Raw genomic sequence first — 27,072 nt, 5'->3', positions numbered from 1 at the left:
GTTCTGACAACAAGAAACACTGGTTACAGAACATATAAAGGGAAGATAAGTGATTCCAGCTGGCGCAGACAATCAGGCCGAGATTGGGAACCACGCCCACACAAACACGGGAGAGAGAGAGAGAAAAAGAGAAAGAGAAAGAGAAAGAGAGAGAGAGAGGGAGGCAGTGGATTCATGAACCGTGACAAGAAGTATACAGAATGGTGGCGTCTGCGCAGAGGTGGATCAGAGAATCACCAGCAGCAAGAGGTTCATTGTGCCAATAAATCATCACAATCTACATTTTAAAATTTGCCGGCTTCTTCAAGCTAAAATTGGGATCATGAATACTGTGCTAATGACCATACAAAAAAAGAGTAATGGAGAAGAATGTACAATATGGCGAACTTAGAAAAATTAGGAATTTGTGTTAAGTGCTTGGGGGCCACCATCATTTTTGCATGCAGGGTTGCAAAATTTACAGAACTTTCCCAAAATTCACAGGTTTTCCAGAAATCCAGAAATCCATTTTTTGGGGGGGGAAAGTTCCCAGAATTTGCATGACATTAAATAATATTTCCATTGAGATATTAAATCAAACTTGTTGCCGGGGATATGACAGTTAGCCAGTCAGCCAGGGGTATGACTGTCAGCCAGTCAGTCAAGGGTATGACAGTCAGGCAGTGGAATGACAGTCAGCCAGGGGTATGACAGTCAGCCAGTCATCCAGGGGTATGACAGTCAGCCAGTCATCCAGGGGTATGACAGTCAGCCAGTCAAGCAGGGGTATGACAGTCAGCCAGTCATCCAGGGGTATGACAGTCAGCCAGGGGAATGACAGTCAGCCAGTCAAGCAGGGGTATGACAGTCAGCCAGTCATCCAGGGGTATGACAGTCAGCCAGTCAAGCAGGGGTATGACAGTCAGCCAGTCAGCCAGGGGAATGACAGTCAGCCAGTCAAGCAGGGGTATGACAGTCAGCCAGTCATCCAGGGGTATGACAGTCATCCAGGGGAATGACAGTCAGCCAGTCAAGCAGGGGTATGACAGACAGCCAGTCATCCAGGGGTATGACAGTCAGCCAGGGGTATGACAGTCTGCCAGTCCAGGAGAATGACAGTCAGCCCCCTTCCACCACACACCACACACCATCCCTCCGTCTGTTTCCACTGGGCTGCCGCTGCTGCAGCTTGTAAAAAGAAAATGATTTACACAAATCAATCACTCAACTCATCGGCTAGCAGCCACTGGCAGCGTGTCTTTACGGCTTGACTTTAACAGCCTCACTTGATTAAAGGCTGTGGCTCCCTAACCTTTCATTTGAAGAATGATTGTCACTGAGTGACATGTACTTTTCCCCCCCAGGTTGGTTCAAGGCGAAGGATATTGGCATTCAGATTTTGTCGTGCAGGGGTGGGGTGGACTCGCTACCTACAACTGTGAACAGATGTCACTGCTGGTGAGTAAGGGAGTAAGGTAATGGTACAACAACAGGTAGGGACTTACATGCATTTGAGGTAATGGTACAATAGTATTTAGTATTTTTTATATTTTATTAAGATCCCCATTAGCTGTTGCCAAGGCAACTCTTCCTGGGGTCCAAACAGGAACAAACATCACAACACATTTACACTGCTCTGCCATGACACATTTCCTCTGCTCCACAATAACACGTTTACACTGCTCCACCATGACACATTTACACTGCTCCACCATGACACATTTAGACTGCTCCACCGTGACACATTTGTACTGCTCCACCATGACACATTTACACTGCTCACCATGACACATTTAGACTGCTCCACCATGACACATTTGTACTGCTCCACCATGACACATTTGTACTGCTCCACCATTTATACTGCTCCACCATGACACAATTGTACTGGTCCCCCGTGACACATTTAAACTGCTCCACCATGACACAATTGTACTGGTCCCCCGTGACACATTTAAAACGCTCCACCATGACACATTTACACTGCTCCACCATTTAGACTGCTCCACCATGACACATTTACACTGCTCCTCCATGACACATGTATACTGCTCCACCATGACACATTTACACTGCTCCACCATGACACATTTACACTGCTCCACCATGACACATTTACACGGCTCCACCATGACACATTTACACTGCTCCACCATGACACATTTACACTGCTCCACTATGACACATTTACACTGCTCTACCATGACACATATACACTGCTCCACCATGACACATTTACACTGCTCCACCATGACACATATACACTGCTCCACCATGACACATATACACTGCTCGACCATGACACATTTACACTGCTCCACCATGACATATTTACACTGTTCCACCATGACACATGTACACTGCTCCACCATGACACATTTACACTGCTCGACCATGACATATTTACACTGCTCCACCATGACATATTTACACTGTTCCACCATGACACATGTACACTGCTCCACCATGACACATTTACACTGCTCGACCATGACACAATTACACTGCTCTGCCATGACACATTTCCACTGCTCCACCATGACACATTTACACTGCTCCACCATGACACATTTAGACTGCTCCACCGTGACACATTTGTACTGCTCCACCATGACACATTTACACTGCTCCACCATGACACATTTAGACTGCTCCACCATGACACATTTGTACTGCTCCACCATGACACATTTGTACTGCTCCACCATGACACATTTAGACTGCTCCACCATTTAGACTGCTCCACCATAACACATTTAGACTGCTCCACCATGACACATTTTGTACTGCTCCACCATGACACATTTTGACTGCTCCACCGTGACACATTTGTACTGCTCCACCATGACACATTTAGACTGCTCCACCATGACACATTTGTACTGCTCCACCATGACACATTTAGACTGCTCCGCCGTGACACATTTAGACTGCTCCACCATGACACAATTGTACTGGTCCCCCGTGACACATTTAAACTGCTCCACCATGACACATTTACACTGCTCCACCATTTAGACTGCTCCAACATGCCACATTTACACTGCTCCTCCATGACACATGTATACTGCTCCACCATGACACATTGACACTGCTCCACCATGACACATTTACACTGCTCCACCATGACACATTTACACTGCTCCACCATGACACATTTACACTGCTCCACCATGACACATTTACACTGCTCCACTATGACACATTTACACTGCTCCACCATGACACATTTACACTACTCCACCATGTACACTGCTCCACCATGACACATTTACACTGCTCCACCATGACACATTTACACTGCTCCACCATGACACATGTACACTGCTCCACCATTACACATTTACACTGCTCCACTATGACACATTTACACTGCTCCACCATGACACATTTACACTACTCCACCATGACACATTTACACTGCTCCACCATGACACATTTACACTGCTCCACCATGACACATGTACACTGCTCCACCATTACACATTTACACTGCTCCACTATGACACATTTACACTGCTCCACCATGACACATTTACACTGCTCCACCATGACACATTTACACTGCTCCACCATGACACATATACACTGCTCGACCATGACACATTTAAACTGCTCCACCATGACACATTTATACTGCTCCACCATGACACATATACACTGCTCGACCATGACACATATACACTGCTCGACCATGACACATTTACACTGCTCCACCATGACACATATACAAAGCTCCACCATGACACATTTACACTGCTCCACCATTTAGACTGCTCCTCTATGACACATTTACACTGCTCCTCCATGACACATTTACACTGCTCCTCCATGACACATTTACACTGCTCCTCCATGACACATCTAAACTGCTCCACCATAACACATTTAGACTGTTCCACCATGACATATTTACACTGTTCCCCCATGACACATGTACACTGCTCCACCATGACACATTTGCACTGCTCCACCATGACACATATACACTGCTCGACCATGACACATATACACTGCTCGACCATGACACATTTACACTGCTCCACCATGACATATTTACACTGCTCCACCATGACACATTTACACTGCTCCACCATGACACATTTACACTGCTCCACCATGACACATTTACACTGCTCCACCATGACACATATACAAAGCTCCACCATGACACATTTACACTGCTCCACCATTTAGACTGCTCCTCCATGACACATTTACACTGCTCCTCCATGACACATTTACACTGCTCCTCCATGACACATTTACACTGCTCCTCCATGACACATCTACACTGCTCCACCATAACACATTTAGACTGTTCCACCATGACATATTTACACTGTTCCCCCATGACACAATTACATTGCTCTGCCATGACACATTTCCACTGCTCCACCATGACACATTTACACTGCTCCACCATGACACATTTAGACTGCTCCACCGTGACACATTTGTACTGCTCCACCATGACACATTTACACTGCTCCACCATGACACATTTAGACTGCTCCACCATGACACATTTGTACTGCTCCACCATGACACATTTGTACTGCTCCACCATGACACATTTAGACTGCTCCACCATTTAGACTGCTCCACCATAACACATTTAGACTGCTCCACCATGACACATTTTGTACTGCTCCACCATGACACATTTTGACTGCTCGACCATGACATATTTACACTGCTCCACCATGACATATTTACACTGTTCCACCATGACACATATACACTGCTCGACCATGACACATATACACTGCTCGACCATGACACATTTACACTGCTCCACCATGACACATATTCAAAGCTCCACCATGACACATTTACACTGCTCCACCATTTAGACTGCTCCTCTATGACACATTTACACTGCTCCTCCATGACACATTTACACTGCTCCTCCATGACACATTTACACTGCTCCTCCATGACACATCTACACTGCTCCACCATAACACATTTAGACTGTTCCACCATGACATATTTACACTGTTCCCCCATGACACATGTACACTGCTCCACCATGACACATTTGCACTGCTCCACCATGACACATATACACTGCTCGACCATGACACATATACACTGCTCGACCATGACACATTTACACTGCTCCACCATGACATATTTACACTGCTCCACCATGACACATTTACACTGCTCCACCATGACACATTTACACTGCTCCACCATGACACATTTACACTGCTCCACCATGACACATATACAAAGCTCCACCATGACACATTTACACTGCTCCACCATTTAGACTGCTCCTCTATGACACATTTACACTGCTCCTCCATGACACATTTACACTGCTCCTCCATGACACATTTACACTGCTCCTCCATGACACATCTACACTGCTCCACCATAACACATTTAGACTGTTCCACCATGACATATTTACACTGTTCCCCCATGACACAATTACACTGCTCTGCCATGACACATTTCCACTGCTCCACCATGACACATTTCCACTGCTCCACCATGACACATTTAGACTGCTCCACCGTGACACATTTGTACTGCTCCACCATGACACATTTACACTGCTCCACCATGACACATTTAGACTGCTCCACCATGACACATTTGTACTGCTCCACCATGACACATTTGTACTGCTCCACCATGACACATTTAGACTGCTCCACCATTTAGACTGCTCCACCATAACACATTTAGACTGCTCCACCATGACACATTTTGTACTGCTCCACCATGACACATTTACACTGCTCGACCATGACATATTTACACTGCTCCACCATGACATATTTACACTGTTCCACCATGACACATGTACACTGCTCCACCATGACACATTTACACTGCTCGACCATGACACAATTACACTGCTCTGCCATGACACATTTCCACTGGTCCACCATGACACATTTACACTGCTCCACCATGACACATTTAGACTGCTCCACCGTGACACATTTGTACTGCTCCACCATGACACATTTACACTGCTCCACCATGACACATTTAGACTGCTCCACCATGACACATTTGTACTGCTCCACCATGACACATTTGTACTGCTCCACCATGACACATTTAGACTGCTCCACCATTTAGACTGCTCCACCATAACACATTTAGACTGCTCCACCATGACACATTTTGTACTGCTCCACCATGACACATTTTGACTGCTCCACCGTGACACATTTGTACTGCTCCACCATGACACATTTAGACTGCTCCACCATGACACATTTGTACTGCTCCACCATGACACATTTAGACTGCTCCGCCGTGACACATTTATACTGCTCCACCATGACACAATTGTACTGGTCCCCCGTGACACATTTAAACTGCTCCACCATGACACAATTGTACTGGTCCCCCGTGACACATTTAAAACGCTCCACCATGACACATTTACACTGCTCCACCATGACACATGTACACTGCTCCACCATTACACATTTACACTGCTCCACTATGACACATTTACACTGCTCCACCATGACACATTTACACTGCTCCACCATGACACATTTACACTGCTCCACCATGACACATATACACTGCTCGACCATGACACATTTAAACTGCTCCACCATGACACATTTATACTGCTCCACCATGACACATATACACTGCTCGACCATGACACATTTACACTGCTCCACCATTTAGACTGCTCCTCTATGACACATTTACACTGCTCCTCCATGACACATTTACACTGCTCCTCCATGACACATTTACACTGCTCCTCCATGACACATTTACACTGCTCCTCCATGACACATCTACACTGCTCCACCATAACACAGTTAGACTGTTCCACCATGACATATTTACACTGTTCCCCCATGACACATGTACACTGCTCCACCATGACACATTTGCACTGCTCCACCATGACACATATACACTGCTCGACCATGACACATTTACACTGCTCCACCATGACACATTTCTACTGCTCCACCATGACACATATACACTGCTCGACCATGACACATATACACTGCTCGACCATGACACATTTACACTGCTCCACCATGACACATTTACACTGCTCGACCATGACACATTTACACTGCTCCACCATGACACATTTAAACTGCTCCACCATGACACATATACACTGCTCGACCATGACACATTTACACTGCTCGACCATGACACATTTAAACTGCTCCACCATGACACATTTATACTGCTCCACCATGACACATATACACTGCTCGACCATGACACATATACACTGCTCGACCATGACACATTTACACTGCTCCACCATGACACATATACAAAGCTCCACCATGACACATTTACACTGCTCCACCATTTAGACTGCTCCTCTATGACACATTTACACTGCTCCTCCATGACACATTTACACTGCTCCTCCATGACACATTTACACTGCTCCTCCATGACACATCTACACTGCTCCACCATAACACAGTTAGACTGTTCCACCATGACATATTTACACTGTTCCCCCATGACACATGTACACTGCTCCACCATGACACATTTGCACTGCTCCACCATGACACATATACACTGCTCGACCATGACACATTTACACTGCTCCACCATGACACATTTCTACTGCTCCACCATGACACATATACACTGCTCGACCATGACACATATACACTGCTCGACCATGACACATTTACACTGCTCCACCATGACACATTTACACTGCTCGACCATGACACATTTACACTGCTCCACCATGACACATTTAAACTGCTCCACCATGACACATATACACTGCTCGACCATGACACATATACACTGCTCCACCATGACACATTTACACTGCTCCACCATGACACATTTACAATGCTCGACCATGACACATTTACACTGCTCCACCATGACACATTTATACTGCTCCACCATGACACATATACACTGCTCGACCATGACACATATACACTGCTCCACCATGACACATTTACACTGTTCCACCATGACACATTTATACTGCTCCACCATGACACATATATACTGCTCCACCATGACACATATACACTGCTCCACCATGACACATTTACACTGCTCCACCATGACACAGTTATACTGCTCCACCATTACACATATACACTGCTCTACCATGACACATATACACTGCTCCACCATGACACATTTACACTGCTCCACCATGACACATTTATACTGCTCCACCATGACACATATACACTGCTCGACCATGACACATATACACTGCTCGACCATGACACATTTACACTGCTCGACCATGACACATATACACTGCTCCACCATGACACATTTACACTGCTCCACCATGACACATTTATACTGCTCCACCATGACACATATACACTGCTCGACCATGACACATATACACTGCTCGACCATGACACATATACACTGCTCGACCATGACACATTTACACTGCTCCACCATGACACATTTACAATGCTCCACCATTTAGACTGCTCCACTATGACACATTTACACTGCTCCACCATGACACATTTATACTGCTCCACCATGACACATATACACTGCTCGACCATGACACATTTACACTGCTCCTCCATGACACATTTAAACTGCTCCACCATGACACATTTATACTGCTCCACCATGACACATTTATACTGCTCCACCATGACACATATACACTGCTCAACCATGACACATATACACTGCTCGACCATGACACATTTACACTGCTCCACCATGACACATTTACACTGCTCCATCATGACACATTTACACTGCTCCACCATTTAGACTGCTCCTCTATGACACATTTACACTGCTCCTCCATGACACATTTACACTGCTCGACCATGACACATTTACACTACTCCACCATGACACATTTATACTGCTCCACCATGACACATATACACTGCTCGACCATGACACATATACACTGCTCCACCATGACACATTTACACTGTTCCACCATGACACATTACATACACTGCTCCACCATGACACATATACACTGCTCCGACCATGACACATTTACACTGCTCCACCATGACACATGTTATACTGCTCCACCATGACCAGGTCCTGCTGCACCTGACACCTATCACCTCACCATGACCATTTGCCTGCCACCATGACACATGCACGGAGCCCCACCATGACACATTTGAACTGTCACTCTTATTGGACTGCTCCTCTATGAACTTTACACTGTCCTCCATGCCACCTTTGCACTGCTCCTCCCTGACGCCTTACACTGCTCCGCCATGGCCATTTACAGGTTGCACCGTGACACGTGTACACTGCTCCACCATGAACATAAACAGTGCTCCACCATGACAGAACACACTGCTCCACCATGACACATATACACTGCTCCACCATGACACATTTACACTGCTCCACCATGACACAGTTATACTGCTCCACCATTACACATATACACTGCTCTACCATGACACATATACACTGCTCCACCATGACACATTTACACTGTTCCACCATGACACATTTATACTGCTCCACCATGACACATATACACTGCTCCACCATGACACATATACACTGCTCCACCATGACACATATACACTGCTCCACCATGACACATTTACACTGCTCCACCATGACACATATACACTGCTCCACCATGACACATTTACACTGCTCCACCATGACACATTTATACTGCTCCACCATGACACATATACACTGCTCGACCATGACACATATACACTGCTCGACCATGACACATTTACACTGCTCCACCATGACACATTTACACTGCTCCATCATGACACATTTACACTGCTCCACCATTTAGACTGCTCCTCTATGACACATTTACACTGCTCCTCCATGACACATTTACACTGCTCGACCATGACACATTTACACTGCTCCACCATGACACATTTATACTGCTCCACCATGACACATATACACTGCTCGACCATGACACATATACACTGCTCCACCATGACACATATACACTGCTCCACCATGACACATTTACACTGCTCCACCATTTAGACTGCTCCTCTATGACACATTTACACTGCTCCTCCATGACACATTTACACTGCTCCTCCATGACACATTTACACTGCTCCACCATGACACATTTGCACTGTTCCACCATGACACATATACACTGCTCCACCATGACACATATACACTGCTCCACCATGACACATTTACACTGCTCCACCATGACACATTTATACTGCTCCACCATGACACATATACACTGCTCCACCATGACACATATACACTGCTCCACCATGACACATATACACTGCTCGACCATGACACATATACACTGCTCGACCATGACACATTTACACTGCTCCACCGTGACACATTTACACTGCTCCACCATGACACATATACACTGCTCGACCATGACACATTTACACTGCTCCACCATGACACATATACAAAGCTCCACCATGACACATTTACACTGCTCCACCATTTAGACTGCTCCTCTATGACACATTTACACTGCTCCTCCATGACACATTTACACTGCTCCTCCATGACACATTTACACTGCTCCACCATGACACATTTACACTGTTCCACCATGACACATATACACTGCTCCACCATGACACATATACACTGCTCCACCATGACACATATACACTGCTCCACCATGACACATTTACACTGCTCCACCATGACACATTTACACTGCTCCACCATGACACATATACACTGCTCCACCATGACACATATACACTGCTCCACCATGACACATTTACACTGCTCCACCATGACACATTTATACCGCTCCACCATGACACATATACACTGCTCGACCATGACACATTTACACTGCTCGACCATGACACATTTACACTGCTCCACCATGACACATATACACTGCTCCACCATGACACATTTACACTGCTCACCATGACACATTTGCACTGCTCCACCATGACACATATACACTGCTCGACCATGACACATATACACTGCTCGACCATGACAAATTTACACTGCTCCACCATGACACATTTATACTGCTCCACCATGACACATATACACTGCTCCACCATGACACATATACACTGCTCCACCATGACACATTTACACTGCTCCACCATGACACATTTATACTGCTCCACCATGACACATATACACTGCTCGACCATGACACATATACACTGCTCGACCATGACACATTTACACTGCTCCACCATGACACATATACACTGCTCCACCATGACACATATACACTGCTCGACCATGACACATATACACTGCTCGACCATGACACATTTACACTGCTCCACCGTGACACATTTACACTGCTCCACCATTTAGACTGCTCCACCATGACACATATACACTGCTCCACCATGACACATTTAGACTGTTTCCACCATGACACATTTACACTCCTCCACCATTTAGACTGCTCCACCATGACACATTTACACTGCTCCTCCATGAGACATTTACGCTGCTCCTCCATTACACATTTAGATTGCTCCACCATGACACATTTATACTGCTCCACCATGAGACATTTACGCTGCTCCACCATGAGTCATTTAGATTGCTCCACCACGACACATGTATACTGCTCCACCACTACAAATTTGTACTACTCCACCATGACACATTTACACTGCTCTACCATGACACATTTACGCTGCTCCACCATGACACATATACACTGCTCGACCATGACACATTTACACTGCTCCACCATGACATATTTACACTGTTCCACCATGACACATGTACACTGCTCCACCATGACATATTTACACTGCTCCACCATGACACATACTGTATACACTGCTCCACCATGACACATTTACACTGCTCCACCATGACACATTTACGCTGCTCCACCATGACACGTGTGTGTGTGTGTGTGTGTGTGTGTGTGTGTGTGTGTGTGTGTGTGTGTGTGTGTGTGTGTGTGTGTGTGTGTGTGTGTGTGTGTGTGTCTTCACAGTCCACGTTGTGCCGTGGTGTTGTTTTATCTGTTTTTTTAATCTGTTTTAATAGCTAGCTTGGGTTACCTGATGTGGAAAAGAGTTCCATGTGTAGGTAGGGACTGACTCTTGGGGGAGAAACCGACACGGGCTTAAGGGGAAGTCAGGAGAGGTCCTAAAAAGGTGAACACTTTTATGAGCAAGCCTCCCTGCCTCTGTTTATACACACACATACACTCACACACAAACACACGTGCGCAAACACACTCCCTCCGTCCACACTCTTTTTCCCTTCTCTGCAATTATCATCAAAGAACATCTGTTTGTTGTTCCTCAGGCACCCTCCCTCACTCCCTCCCTCCGCTCCCTCACAAGTGTCCTAGCCTCGCCTTGACCCACACTACGTTCAATTGTATTGGATGTTTTGACTAAAAATAACAGCTACCAAGAAAGGAGTGAAGCGGTCCTTTGTGTTGAGGAGGGCGTCGGTTTTCCCTCTCCTCCCTCCGTACTGCTGTGAGGGAGGATATCCCCACTAGCAAGCCGCTCGCTAGCATAAACTTCCCCCTTCTACCCCTTCTCCTCATGACTACGGATAGGCATGGTTGCGTCCCTAATGGAACCCTATTCCCTATGTAGTGCACTACTTTTGACCAGAGCCCTATAGGTGGTGGTCAAAAGTAGTGCACTATGTAGTGCACCCATCAGGCTCTACTCAATAGTCCACTAAATAAGGAACAGGGTGCCATTTGGGACAATGATCTGTTGTTTGGAGTTTCTCAATGGTTCCTGACAGTGAAGCAATCTGATACAGATGAGATGGCTAGCTGCTTGCTTGTCCTCTCCTCTCCCCCTGGAGCACCATCGAACGCACTTTATATCACAGGATATAGACATTAGCAATCAAGTACAAACTATGGAGCAAGATGAATTACTACACCCAACAAATCTATTTGTTGGGGTTACGGTATGTGCCACAATAGCATCAGCATTGGAGATGTGTTTTTTTCTCTGATCTATATAGCCTTTGTTTGTTTAGTCTATTATCAGCTTCATGCAACACGTACATGTAACACGTCCGTGTTTAGGGTTCATGCTATAACTCATTGACATAGTCCTTTTGTCGTAAGTCATTCTCTAACAGTCGATTATCAGAGTATCATGAAAGATAACACCTCTGCATTATAAGGTACTTCCAAGGTGCAGCTATTTGATAGCTTAACATACAGTATAATCTACGGTATCACCTACTTTTGCTTTGTGTAAAGTTTTGCAAATGCAGACGTGCTCAATATTTGTTGGTACCCTTACAGCTCATTTAAATAATGTTTCATTCCTCCTGAAAAGTGATGAAATTAAAAGCTATTTTATCATGTCTACTTGCATGCCTTTGGTATGTCATAGAATAAAGCAAAGAAGCTGTGAAGAGAGATGAATTATTGCTTATTTTACAAAGATATTCTAAAATGGCCTGGACACATTTGTTGGTACTCCTTAGAAAATATAATAAATAATTTGATTATAGTGATATTTCAAACTAATTAGTTTCTTTAATTAGTATCACACGTCTCCAATCTTGTAATCAGTCATTCAGCCTATTTAAATGGAGAAAAGTAGTCACTGTGCATTTGGTATCACTGTGTGCACCACACTGAATATGAACCAGAGAAAGCAAAGGAGAGATTTGTCTGAGGAGATCATAGAAATAATTGACAAGCATGGTAAAGATAAAGGCTATAAGACCATCTCCAAGCAGCTTGATATTCCTGTGGCAACAGTTGCAAATATTATTAAGAAGTTTAAGGTCCATGGAACTGTAGCCAACCTCTCTGGGCGCGGCCGCAAGAGGAAAATCGACCCCAGATTGAACAGAAGGAGAGACCGAATGGTAGAAAAAAACCAAGGATAACTGCCAAAGAGATACAAGCTGAACTCCAAGGTGAAGGTATGTCAGTTTCTGATCGCATCATCCGTCGCTTTTTGAGCGAAAGTGGGCTTCATGGAAGAAGACCCAGGAGGACTACACTTTTGAAAGAAAAACATAAAAAAGTCAGACTGGAATATGCTAAAATACATATTGACAAGCCACAATCCTTCTGGGAGAATGTACTTTGGACAGATGAGTCAAAAGTGGAGCTTTTTGGCAAGTCACATCAGCCCTATGTTCACAGACGAAAAATGAAGCTTTCAAAGAAAAGAACACCATACCTACAGTGAAACATGGAGGAGGCTCGGTTATGTTTTGGGACTGCTTTGCTGCACCTGACACAGGTGCTTTGAATCTGTGCAGGGCACAATGAAATCTCAAGACTATCAAGGCATTCTGGAGCGAAACATACTGCCCGGTGTTAGAAATCTCTGTCTCAGTCGCAGGTCATGCGTCCTCCAAGAGGATAATGACCCATAACACACAGCTAAGAATGGATAAGAACAAAACATTGGACTATTCTTAAGTGGCCTTCAATGAGTCCTGATCTGAATCATATCGAACATCTATGGAAAGAGCTGAAACTTGCAGTCTGGAGAAGGCACGCATCAAACCTAAGACAGCTGGAGCAGTTTGCTCAGGAAGAGTGGGCCAAACTACCTGTTAACAGGTGCAGAGAGAGCTACATTGAGAGCTACACATTTTTTTGATTGAAGTGATTGGCTCTAAAGGTTGTGCAACAAAATATAATGTTAAGGTTCACATCATTTTTGTCCATGCCATTTTCATTTGTTTTATTATTTACAATATTATGTTGAATAAAAAAATCAAAAACAAAGTCTGATTTCTATTAAATATGGAATAAACAATGGTGGATGCCAATTACTTTTGTCAGTTTCAAGTTATTTCATAGATTATTGTGCATTCTTAGTTTATTTTGTGGAGGGGTACCAACAAATTTGAGCACATCTGTATTTTCAAGACTGCTATCAATATAAAGAGTAGGGTTAATTAAACAAAATGCTTTGTCTTAAGGATCAGTGTCCCGCTAGCGGGACAACTTCCGGTGAAGCTAGAGGGTGCGCAATTCAAATCAATTGTAAAAAATATTATGGATTTTAAACATAGAGGTACATAAGTGTCTGATATTGGCTGAAAGCTTAATAAATTCTTGTTAATCTAACTGCACTGTCTGATTTACAGTAGTATTACAGCGAAAACATGCCATGTCATTGTTTGAGGACGGCGCCCCATATCAAAATATTTTTACACCGGCACATGTTTCATACATTCACATATAAAGATGAAATTGTAACGCGCTTCCTCCTTCTCCTCATCAGAAGAGGAGTAGCATGGATTTGACCAACGTGCAGCGGGTTTTGAATACATCATGAAACTTTATTTACAAGACAAAACTAAACACACGAAGAACACTTGAATATTTTACAAAAACAACAAAACGAAGAAGACAGACCTGAACGAGAGTACTTACATAAAACACGAAGAACGCACGGACAGGGAAAACAGACTACACAAAAACCGAACAAACGCTACAGTCCCGTGTGGTACACCGACAAGGACACAGGAGACAATCACCCACAAACAAACAGTGAGAACAACCTACCCTAATATGACTCTCAATTAGAGGAAAACGCAAAACACCTGCCTCTAATTAAGAGCCATACCAGGCAACCCAAAACCAACATAGAAACAGCAAACATAGACTGCCCACCCAAAACTCACGCCCTGACCATCACACACATACAAAACAACAGAAAACAGGTCAGGAACGTGACAGAACCCCCCCCCTCAAGGTGCGAACGCCGGGCGCACCAGCACAAAGTCCAGGGGAGGGTCTGGGTGGGCATCTGACCACGGTGGTGGCTCAGGCTCCGGACGCTGTCCCCACACCACCATAGTCACTCCCCGCTTCTGTATCCCCCTCCCAATGACCACCCTCCAACTAAAACCACCTAAATGAAGGGGCAGCACCGGGATAAGGGCCAGCACCGGGATAAGGGGCAGCACCGGGATAAGGGGCAGCACCGGGATAAGGGGCAGCACCGGGCTGAGGGACTCTGGCAGGTCCTGGCTGAGGGACTCTGGCAGGTCCTGGCTGAGGGACTCTGGCAGGTCCTGGCTGAGGGACTCTGGCAGGTCCTGGCTGAGGGACTCTGGCAGGTCCTGGCTGGACGGACTCTGGCAGGTCCTGGCTGGACGGACTCTGGCAGGTCCTGGCTGGACGGCTCTGGCAGGTCCTGGCTGGACGGCTCTGGCAGGTCCTGGCTGGACGGCTCTGGCAGGTCCTGGCTGGACGGCTCTGGCAGGTCCTGGCTGGACGGCTCTGGCTGATCCGGTCTGGCGGAAGGCTCTGGCTGATCCGGTCTGGCGGAAGGCTCTGGCTGATCCGGTCTGGCGGAAGGCTCTGGCTGATCCGGTCTGGCGGAAGGCTCTGGCTGATCCGGTCTGGCGGAAGGCTCTGGCTGATCCGGTCTGGCGGAAGGCTCTGGCTGATCCGGTCTGGCGGAAGGCTCTGTAGGCTCTTGGCAGACGGGCGGCTTTGCAGGCTCATGGCAGACGGGCAGCTTTGCAGGCTCATGGCAGACGGGCAGTTCAGGCGCCGTTGGGCAGACGGGCAGTTCAGGCGCCGTTGGGCAGACGGGCAGTTCAGGCGCCGCTGGGCAGACGGGCAGTTCAGGTGCCGCTGGGCAGACGGGCGGTTCAGGCGCCGCTGGGCAGACGGGCGGCTCAGACGGCGCTGGGCAGACAGATGGCTCCGACGGCGCTGGGCAGACAGATGGCTCCGACGGCGCTGGGCAGACAGATGGCTCCGACGGCGCTGGGCAGACAGATGGCTCAGACGGCGCTGGGCAGACAGATGGCTCAGACGGCGCTGGGCAGACAGATGGCTCAGACGGCGCTGGGCAGACAGATGGCTCAGACGGCGCTGGGCAGACAGGCAGTGCAGAAGGCGTTGGGCAGACGGCCGACTCTGCCCTGCTGAGGCGCACAGTAGGCCTGGTGCGTGGTATAGGCACTGGCTGCGCTGGAGAGGAGGAAAGCTCTGACAGCGCTGGACAGGTGGGAGCAGCTGGAGAGAGAACCCGGAGAGACAGCCTGGTGCGGGGGGCTGCCACCGGTGGACTGGTACTTGGAGGTGGCACCGGGTATACCGGACCGTGAAGGAGGACACGTGCTCTTGAGCACCGAGCCTGCCCAACCTTACCAGGTTGAATGGTGCCCGTAGCCCTGCCAGTGCGGCGAGGTGGAATAGCCCGCACTGGGCTATGCTGGCGAACCGGGGACACCATTCGTAAGGCTGGTGCCATGTATGCCGGCCCGAGGAGACGTACTGGAGACCAGATACGTTGGGCCGGCTTCATGACATCTGGCTCGATGCCCAACCTAGCCCTCCCAGTACGGCAAGGTGGAATAGCCCGCACTGGGCTAAGCACGCGTACTGCGCACGGGACACCGTGCGCTTTACCGCATAACACGGTGTCTGACCAGTACGACGCTCTCTCACTCCACGGTAAGCACGGGGAGTTGGCTCAGGTATCCTACCCGGCTTTGCCACACTCCTCGTGTGCCCCCCCCCCAAGAAATGTTTGGGTCTGACTCTCGGGCTCCCAACCGCGTCGCCGCGCTGCCTCCTCATACCAGCGCTCCTGGGCTGTGGCTGCCTCCTTCTCCTCCCGAGAGCGGCGATTCTCTCCCACCTTAGCCCAGGGTCCTTCTCCGTTGAATACTTGCTCCCAAGACCATATATCCTGCTTCGTGCGCTGTCGTTGCTGTCCATTAACCCGCTGCTTGATCTGGGTAAGGTGGGTGATTCTGTAACGCGCTTCCTCCTTCTCCTCATCAGAAGAGGAGTAGCATGGATTTGACCAACGTGCAGCGGGTTTTGAATACATCATGAAACTTTATTTACAAGACAAAACTAAACACACGAAGAACACTTGAATATTTTACAAAAACAACAAAACGAAGAAGACAGACCTGAACGAGAGTACTTACATAAAACACGAAGAACGCACGGACAGGGAAAACAGACTACACAAAAACCGAACAAACGCTACAGTCCCGTGTGGTACACCGACAAGGACACAGGAGACAATCACCCACAAACAAACAGTGAGAACAACCTACCTTAATATGACTCTCAATTAGAGGAAAACGCAAAACACCTGCCTCTAATTAAGAGCCATACCAGGCAACCCAAAACCAACATAGAAACAGCAAACATAGACTGCCCACCCAAAACTCACGCCCTGACCATCACACACATACAAAACAACAGAAAACAGGTCAGGAACGTGACAGAAATATTCACTTACTTTTTGAAAGTCTTCCTCTGATTTGTCATCCAAAGGGTCCCAGCTATAACATGTAGTGTCGTTTTGTTAGATAAAATCCTTCTTTATATCCCAGAAAGTCAGTTTAGTTGGCGCCATCGATTTGAGTGATCCACTCGTTCAACTGGCAGAGAAAGGAATCCGAAAATCCGCGCAAACACGGATTTCCAAGACTGTGTCCTTCTACTAAAACTGTTATTTCTTATTCATTTTTTAAGTTAAAAGCCTGAAACCTTGAACATAGACTGCTGACACCCTGTGTAAGCCATAGGAAGCTAATTTACAATATGACCTTTCTCTTGCATTTCTAAGAGGATGGTCTCTCAAAGAAATTGTGGTTGGTTTTTCTTTGGATTTTCTTCTACCATATCTATTGAGCTATATTCTCCTACATTATGTTAACATTACTACAAACTTCAAAGTGTTTTCTTTCCAATGGTACCAATTATATGCATATCCTGGCTTCAGGGCCTGAGCTACAGGCAGTTTACATTGGGCACGTCATTCAGGCGGAAAGTAGCAGTATAGAACACTAACTAGTTCTATTTTTGACCATCAGACCAGAGGACATTTCTTTAAAAAGTATGAAAAGTGCAAATCACTTTTTTGGTGCGAAAAGTGCAAATCCATCCCAGAACAACAGAAAAAGACCTTGTGAAGATGCTGGAGGAAACAGGTACAAAAGTATCTATAGCCACAGTAAAACGAGTCCTATATCGACATAACCAGAAAAGCTGCTCAGCAATGAAGAAGCTACTGTTCCAAAACCACCTTAAAAAATACAGACTACGGTTTGCAACTGCACATGGGGACAGAGATTATACTTTTTGGAGAAATGTCCTCTGGTCTGATGAAACAAAAATAGAACTGTTTGGCCATAATGACCATCGTTATGTTTGGAGGAAAAAGGGGGTGGCTTGCAAGCCAAATAACACCATCCCAACTGTGAAGCACGGGGTGGCAGCATCATGTTGTGGGGGTGCCTTGCTGCAGGAGGGACTGGTGCACTCCCCAAATTAGTGGAATTTGTGGGCAGAACTGAAAAAGCATGTGCGAGCAAGGAGGCCTACAAACCTGACTCAGTTACATCAGTTCCGTCATGAGGACTGGGACAAAATTCACCCAACTTAATATGGGAAGCTTTTGGAAGGCTACCCGAAACATTTGAACCAAGTTAAACAATTTAAAGGCAATGCTACCAAATACTAATTGAGTGTATGTAAACTTCTGACCCACTGGGGATGTGATGAAAGCAATAGAAGCTGAAATAAATCATTCTCTCTACTATTGTTCTGACATTTCACAATCTTAAAATAAAGTGGTCATCCTAACTGACCTAAGACAGGGAATTTTTACTAGGATTAAATGTCAGGAATTGTGAAAAACTGAGTTTAAATGTATTTGGCTAAGATGTATGTAAACTTTTGACTTCAACTGTATACACACATATATATATTTTTATAATATGTGTGTATTGTTATTGTATTGCTAGGTTACTGCACTGTTGGAGCTGGAAACATAAGGATTTTGCTGCACCTCCGATAACATCTGCAAATCTGTGTACACGACCAATAAACTTTGATTTGATTTAATAGTTTCACCACTACCACCAAAGCACAATACTCCTACCTCCCCTTGGCTTGAAGGGTACTCCTAACAGTACGCTGCATGTGGTCGTGGAGGGCATGCATGTACCCACCGGGACTCTAAACATTTAATTTATGAAGACTTTTTAAATGACTGATGATAGCAGACGTTGAATTAAAGTCTTCCTGGGGGAGTGTACCAGCTGTGCTCTTCGAAAATGATCCATGCCCATTGCCCTGGTAGACAGATGGTACTTCTCATTCTCAGCCTTTTCTTTTTTTTCAAGAAGAGGACATTAGGAAGTATCACATAACTGTAACTAAGGATTTGCCCCAAATGGCATCCTATTTCCTATGTAGTGCACTACTTTTGACCGAAGCCATATGGGCCCTGGTCAAAAGTAGTGCACTATATAGAGAATAGGGTGCGGTTTGGGAACCAGGCTATGATTGCAGTGCTGCACTACAGTGAGACACCCTGTCCCCGGCTTAAAGTCATAAAAAAAGCTGTGATCTATAATCAAGGTCCCTCGTTACAGCCATATTAGTCCAAACATGGGGCCATTTCAACAGCAGACACTGTCATAATGAGAATAAACATTCATATCTTTTTTTCCTTTCAAGTATATTTTAACAAAACATGCTCCTATATAACCCTAATAAAGTGAAGTAAGAAGTGGCCAATTCGACAGTATTACAAATGAATATGTATTTGAACAATAACTGGAACGAGTCCATACCGTCTGTGTTTACATAATGTGTTTGAACCTAGTGTGCTAAAAACAAATATGTAATCATAGACAAACATAGGCACAGACATAGGCACAGACACATGCATACACACACACGATAACATATGCACTATACACACACGTAAACATGGATTTTGTGTTGTAAATATGTGGTAGTGGAGTAGGGGCCTGAGGGCACACAGTGTGTTGTGAAATCTGTTGTCAATGTGTCACGACTTCCGCCGAAGTCGGTTCCTCTCCTTGTTTGGGCGGCGTTCGGCGGTCGACGTCACCGGTCTTCTAGCCATCGACAATCCACCTTTCATTTTCCATTTGTTTTGTCTTGTTTTCCCACACACCTGGTTTACATTTCCCTCATTACTTGTCATGTATTTAACCCTCTGTTCCCCCCATGTCTGTGTGTGAAATTGTTTGTTGTCAAGGTTGGCACGCTTCCGGCTGGTTTGCGCCGCGTTTTGATTTATTACCCGTGCTTTGTGGCAGCCAGTACTTTGTACTTGGGTTTTTGTACTTTGTGCTGCCTCACTTGTTCGTTGGACATTTGTTTTGTGACGCGGTTGCGTTCTGTGCAAATGATTGCCTTAGTAAAGTGCTTTGTCCACTCATCTCTGCTCTCCTGCGCCTGACTTCTATGCACCAGCTAAACTCACCCCTTGACACAATCTATTTTAATGTTTTAAAAATTGTATAACTGATCATAGATACTGTATTTCTTCTTTGTTTGAAACCCTGCAATATTTCATTGTGTGTAGAATTCAAGACAGCTCTCCTTTTGTTTCATTAACACAGCATTAGATAAAGGGGTTATAGCCTATCTGAGCCACCTGAACAATGAGCAAGTCATACCTTTTTATCACTGTCAATCATTGAGCTGGTCCCGCCCACTCCATCAGTGGGCGGGATCAGACGTCCACCAGGTCAGATGAAGTGGGTCGCTAGGGAAGCTCTCACAGCACATAGCATAAACCCAGGATGCATCCCAAATGTCACCATATTCCCATAGGGCTCTGGTCAAAAGTATTGCACTATATCGGGAATAGGGGTGATAAAAGTGCCCGATAACCCATATTGCTGCAGAGCAAGAAGACAGGGCTGAGGAGGATGGGGGTTCGATGGGCAATTTCCTCTCCAAATACCTGATGGATGAGCAGATTGCTCTCCCTAGTATGTTGTGTTTTGGAAAGGGGGGAGTGGAGTCAGGAGGGAGGGAAGCAGGAAGGGAAGGAGGGGAGGAATGAAAGATGGGCAGTGTGCTGGTATGTGGTCTGAGATTAACCATAAATCATCCTGTATCTTCTCTGTGGTGATGGCAGAAAGGGATGAGTCCCTCCACTCCTCCTCTCCCCTCCCATCCCTCCCTTCCTGCACCATCCCTCCATCTCATTCACATGTCTATCTGCCTGTTATCCATGCCCTTGAGCAAAGATTACTGATGCCCTGCCTTTGATATATGACACATCATGTGCCACAGCTTTTCATCCAATGAATTACCTGCAACCCGGGAGAGAAAAAACACAAATCCTGGGCCCCCATCAGTTCCCAGACAGACCTGCCTCACAATTCCTTTTTTGTACCTCTACAGATGCATCCCAAATGGCACCCTATTCCCTTCATAGTAAACTAATTTCAACCAGAGCCCTATGCGAGTTGGTCAAAAGTAGTGTACTATATGTTATGGCTGTAAGTGTTATAGGTTGTTTGATTGCCTAGCTAGCTAGTTCAGTAGCTAAGTGTTATCTGACCTCTGCAGTGCTCGGCTTTATGTTATCTAGTAGGTGTCACCTCGAATGTTGTCCTTACAATAAAGTGAAGATGTGAGTTCCTACTGGGCTAGTCTATCCTCAGGCCAAAGGTAGAATAGGAAATAATTAGAGTGCACAGAGTAATTTCACATACATTTTTTTCAGTATGGTAATAATGTATAAATCACAAATGTACCACTAATTTTAATGATGTGATCAATATTTGAGTTTGAAATAAGGTCTATAATGTGATTTGGTATGTGAAAAACATGGAAACTCAAATAAATAAGTTTCATAAATGTTTCAACTGCCCAATAAACAAGGCCTATCAAGGAGACATTAGCCTGCCTACATCTCTGTTCATTCATAGTGTATGAGTGACCCATTAACAATCAGAGAATGCGATCTACAAATCATCACCCAGTGCTGTGCTACTGGCAACTCATCAACTCTACACATTTGTTATGTGGGATTCCATCTGGTGAAGGTCATTTACCTTTTTCATTTGTCTGTCTGCTGCTCTCTCACTTGCTCTTTCGCCCGCTCATCTCTCTCTCTCATTCATTTTTCTCTCTCTCTCCTTATCTCTCTTTTTCATTTTTCTCTGCGTCTCTCTCTTTCTCTCTCTCTCTCTCTCTCTCTCTCTCTCTCTTTCATCTCTCACTCTCTCTCTCTAATCTCTCTTATGAACAGCTTCAGAATCGGGGGCTACCACCTCGCATTTTGGTGTTAAGTTAGATTTATATGCAGGCAGGACTCGGCCATAAATTTGCTGTTCTGCATCATTAATATGTTGTAACAGATGTTTACTGATTGTTGATTACCAGCCATGTTGACCAGTGAAATCTGTTCATACATGGAGTGGAATTTACGGGCAATACAAGGCGTAGAGAGAAACACTAGCAGAAGGCCTCCATAATCAGTGACAAACATATTTGGAAATGGCAATATAAATGAATTAGGATGGGAAGTTAAAATGCAAATAAGACTGAGGCCCCTTTGCCACTCCCCTTTGGTCAGCACTTGGGCAATTCAAAAGACTCATATCGAATGAAGTGTTTTATTATTTATTTGTTTTTAGCGAGCTAGCCATGTTGTTAATAAAGTTAATATCTATTGAACTCTTTACTGTTTATTACTATTAGTCTGATGATAAGATCATGAACGTTTGAATAAATCTATTATGTAATTTTAGCTGTATATATATATTTTTTGATGGATAACAATATGAATCAAACTAGTCCCGTCTGTTGGCGTAAGTTAGTCTATTTCCTGATTTAATGACTGATGTGTTCCCAATAGACGTCATAACTTTGGACAAACGTCCACACTTTGACCTTCCAATACAGTCTACTGGTAACAGTGATGCCTGCCTAGTTCCTGCCTAGCTGGGACAGAGATGCACAGCATGTACATACATATATTATTAATTGAGGCTTAAGTGTAAGTGTGTGTGTGTGTGTGTGTGTGTGTGTGTGTGTGTGTGTGTGTGTGTGTGTGTGTGTGTGTGTGTGTGTGTGTGTGTGTGTGTGTGTGTGTGTGTGTGCGTGTCTTAAGTAAGTGTTATGGTTGTCTCAGCACAAACTACAACAGAGGGGTCTGAGCCGCTGGACTTGGGTTCGTAGCGACAGCCCCACTTTATCGTGGGTTTTATCTTCATGCATAATTAAAAGGTAAATTACTTGCCATGTTACTTGCCCTGCTGGGGGAAACAGGGCTACATTCAAATATATTTTCGTTTCCGTGAGACTGACAGGGAATCAATGAATCGTGATGTATTATTGTGTCTGTGTCCCCTATGGGCCCTGGTCAAAAGTGGTGCACTATACCAGGCGGTGTCAGAGGAAGGCCCTAAAAATTGTCAAAGACTCCAGCCACCCTAGTCATAGACTGTTCTCTCTGATACCGCACGGCAAGCGATACCGGAGCGCCAAGTCTAGGTCCAAGAAGCTTCTAAACAGCCTCTTGGACCAAGCCATAAGACTCCTGAACATCTAATCAAATGGCTACCTAGACTATTTGCATTGCCCCCCCCTTCTACGCTGCTACTCTCTGTTATTATCTATGCATAGTCACTTTAGTAACTCTACCTACATGTACATATTACCTCAATTATCTCGACACCGGTGCCCCCGCACATTGACTCTGTACCGGTACCCTCTGTATACAGCCCCGCTTTTGTTATTTTACTGCTGCTCATTAATTATTTGTTACTTTTATCTCTTACTTTTTTTAGGTATTTTCTTAAAACTGCATTGTTCAGTTCATCAGGCTCCTTTTTTCTCCACATCCTATCCGAATGATGTGCCCAAAGTAAACTGCCTGTTACTCAGGCCCTGAAGCCAGGATATGCATATAATTGGTACCATTGGAAAGACTTGAAAACAAAGGAGAGCCGCACACTCTAGGAGCTCAGATGCAAAAATGTAATTTAATTTAATTTAGTTCTTCTAGACCATTGGAAAGACAACACTTTGAAGTTTGTAGAAATGTTAAAATAATGTAGGAGAGTATAACACAACAGATATGGTAGGAGAAAATCCAAAGAAAAACCAACCAGAATATATAGATCTTTTGAGAGACCATGCTCTTCCAATGGCCAGTATAAGGGCCTGCTCAATTCTACCTCCCAGGATGCAATTCATATGGCTTCCACTGGGTGTCAGCAGGCTATGTTCAAGGTTTCAGGCTTGTAACTTGAATAAGGAATAAGAACTAACAGTTTTAGTACAAGGACACCAAACCGTGTTTTTGCGCTCGCCAAGAAGACAAGAAGCACCTGCTACAATCGGTTTCCTATTGAACATACTTCTTTCCGTAAGAAATATTATAGTTTGATTACATTTTAGGGTATCTGAGGAATGAATAGAAATGTAATTTGACTTCTTGAAACAAAATTTAGGGGTAGATTTTCGGGCTCCTTTCTTTGCATATTGAAAGAGTGGATTACTCAAATCGATGGCACCAACTAAACTGACTTTTTAGGATATAAAGAAGGATTTTATCTAACAAAACGACACTACATGTTATAGCTGGGACCCTTTGGATGACAAATCAGAGGAAGATTTTCAAAGAGTAAATTAATATTTAATCGCTATTTGTGAATGTATGAAACCTGTGCCGGTGGAAAAATATTTTGATATGAGGCGCCGTCCTCAAACAATCGCGTGGCATGCTTTCGCTGTAATAGCTACTGTAAATTGGACAGTGTAGTTAGATTAACAAGAATTTAAGCTTTCCACCGATATAAGACACGTATATGTACCTAAATGTTTAATATTCATAATTTGTATGATTATTTATTTGAATTGCCCGCCCACCAGTTTCACCAGAATTTGTCCTGCTAGCAGCTATGCTCAAGAAGTTATGGGCTTGTAAGTAAGCATTTCACTGTAAGATCTACACCTGTTGTATTCGGCGCTTGTGACAAATAAAATTTGATTTGACATATAGGGAATTGAGTGCCATTTAGGGTGCAGGACAGGGTGGAGGGATCCAGAGCAGAGAATGGAGATGGCTACAGCTGTTCTCATTGAAGTGTCAAAATATTATAACTGGTGTGTATGACAGGTTCTGAGGTTTGTGTGTGTGTGCGTGTGCGTGTGCGTGTGCGTGTGTGTGTGTGTGTGTGTGTGTGTGTGTGTGTATAGCACCCCATCATACAGTATGTGCAGGACAGGCATAGTACCCATATCTTCCAGATTACATAATTTTGTCAGTATTTATGATGCTCCCTTTTCAAGTACTGCACACAGTCATATGAGCTCCTATGAGGCAGCTCTTTTCATTACTAAGGAGTTTTTGGTGGGAATGAAACAGCAGCCAAAGAAGCCAGTAAAAGACTGTCTAAAATGACACTATCCCCTATATAGTTTGTTACTTTTGCCCAGCCCATAGGCTATTCCCCAGGGGTTGACTTGGGCATGTACCGGCACCTCAATTTTTCCACTGCACCTAAAAAGTATTGCAGAGTTCCTTCACCTAAATATTCCTTCACCGGCACTCAAAATGAGTACTGGCGCCTATTTCCGTCCAATTCAAACACTTTTATTCCCTAAAAAGGGAATAGGGTGTCATTTGGAACGCAGTAAAAGCCAAGGCAGGCCAAAGAGTAAGCTGTGAGGTACAGCTGTAGATTTGACATTTAAGTAATTTTATCTAGAGCAATTAGGATTAAATGACTTGCTCAAGGGCATATTGACAGATTTTTCACCTAGTAGGCTCAGTGATTCAAACTAGCGACCTTTCGGTTACTGGCTCAACACTCTTAACCACTAGGCTTACTGCCGCCTCAGATAGACAGACAGAGGTGAAAGAGTGAGATAGAGGCACACAGGGTCAGCCATGGGCCAGGGTCTTAAATCAAGAAGAGAGGCCTGAGCTGGTGTCAGTGGGGCCAAAAGGTGGAGTGAGGGAGAGGGGGCGGAAAGTCCCCAATAACAATGGAGAGGCCTCTGAGGAGGGGTCGGGATATTTGTTGTGGATTTTTGAGGGGATTACCAGCTGGGTTTGGAGGGAACCGACAGCTGGAGAGAAGAGAGAAGGAAACTAAAGAGGTCAAGGCACAAAACAGGGATAAGGCAGATAGGCCTACTTCAGTAGAAATGGAGAAGCCTTGGTCAGGAAATACATTAATTCACTCACAAAACCAATTCTGCTGGGAGAGTAATAAACTCTTAATATCAGAACCCAGAACCAAATTGTGTGTATGTTAACTGTTTGTCTGCTTAACTGACTAGTATACTTAAAATATCCATTCAGTGCGGATCCTGCAGGACAGTGTTGGGCCTATGCAGGT

Source organism: Salvelinus alpinus, chromosome 3 (assembly GCF_045679555.1).
Source record: "Salvelinus alpinus chromosome 3, SLU_Salpinus.1, whole genome shotgun sequence".
Taxonomy (NCBI): Eukaryota; Metazoa; Chordata; class Actinopteri; order Salmoniformes; family Salmonidae; genus Salvelinus; species Salvelinus alpinus.
Note: the sequence above shows the minus strand (reverse complement) of the source record.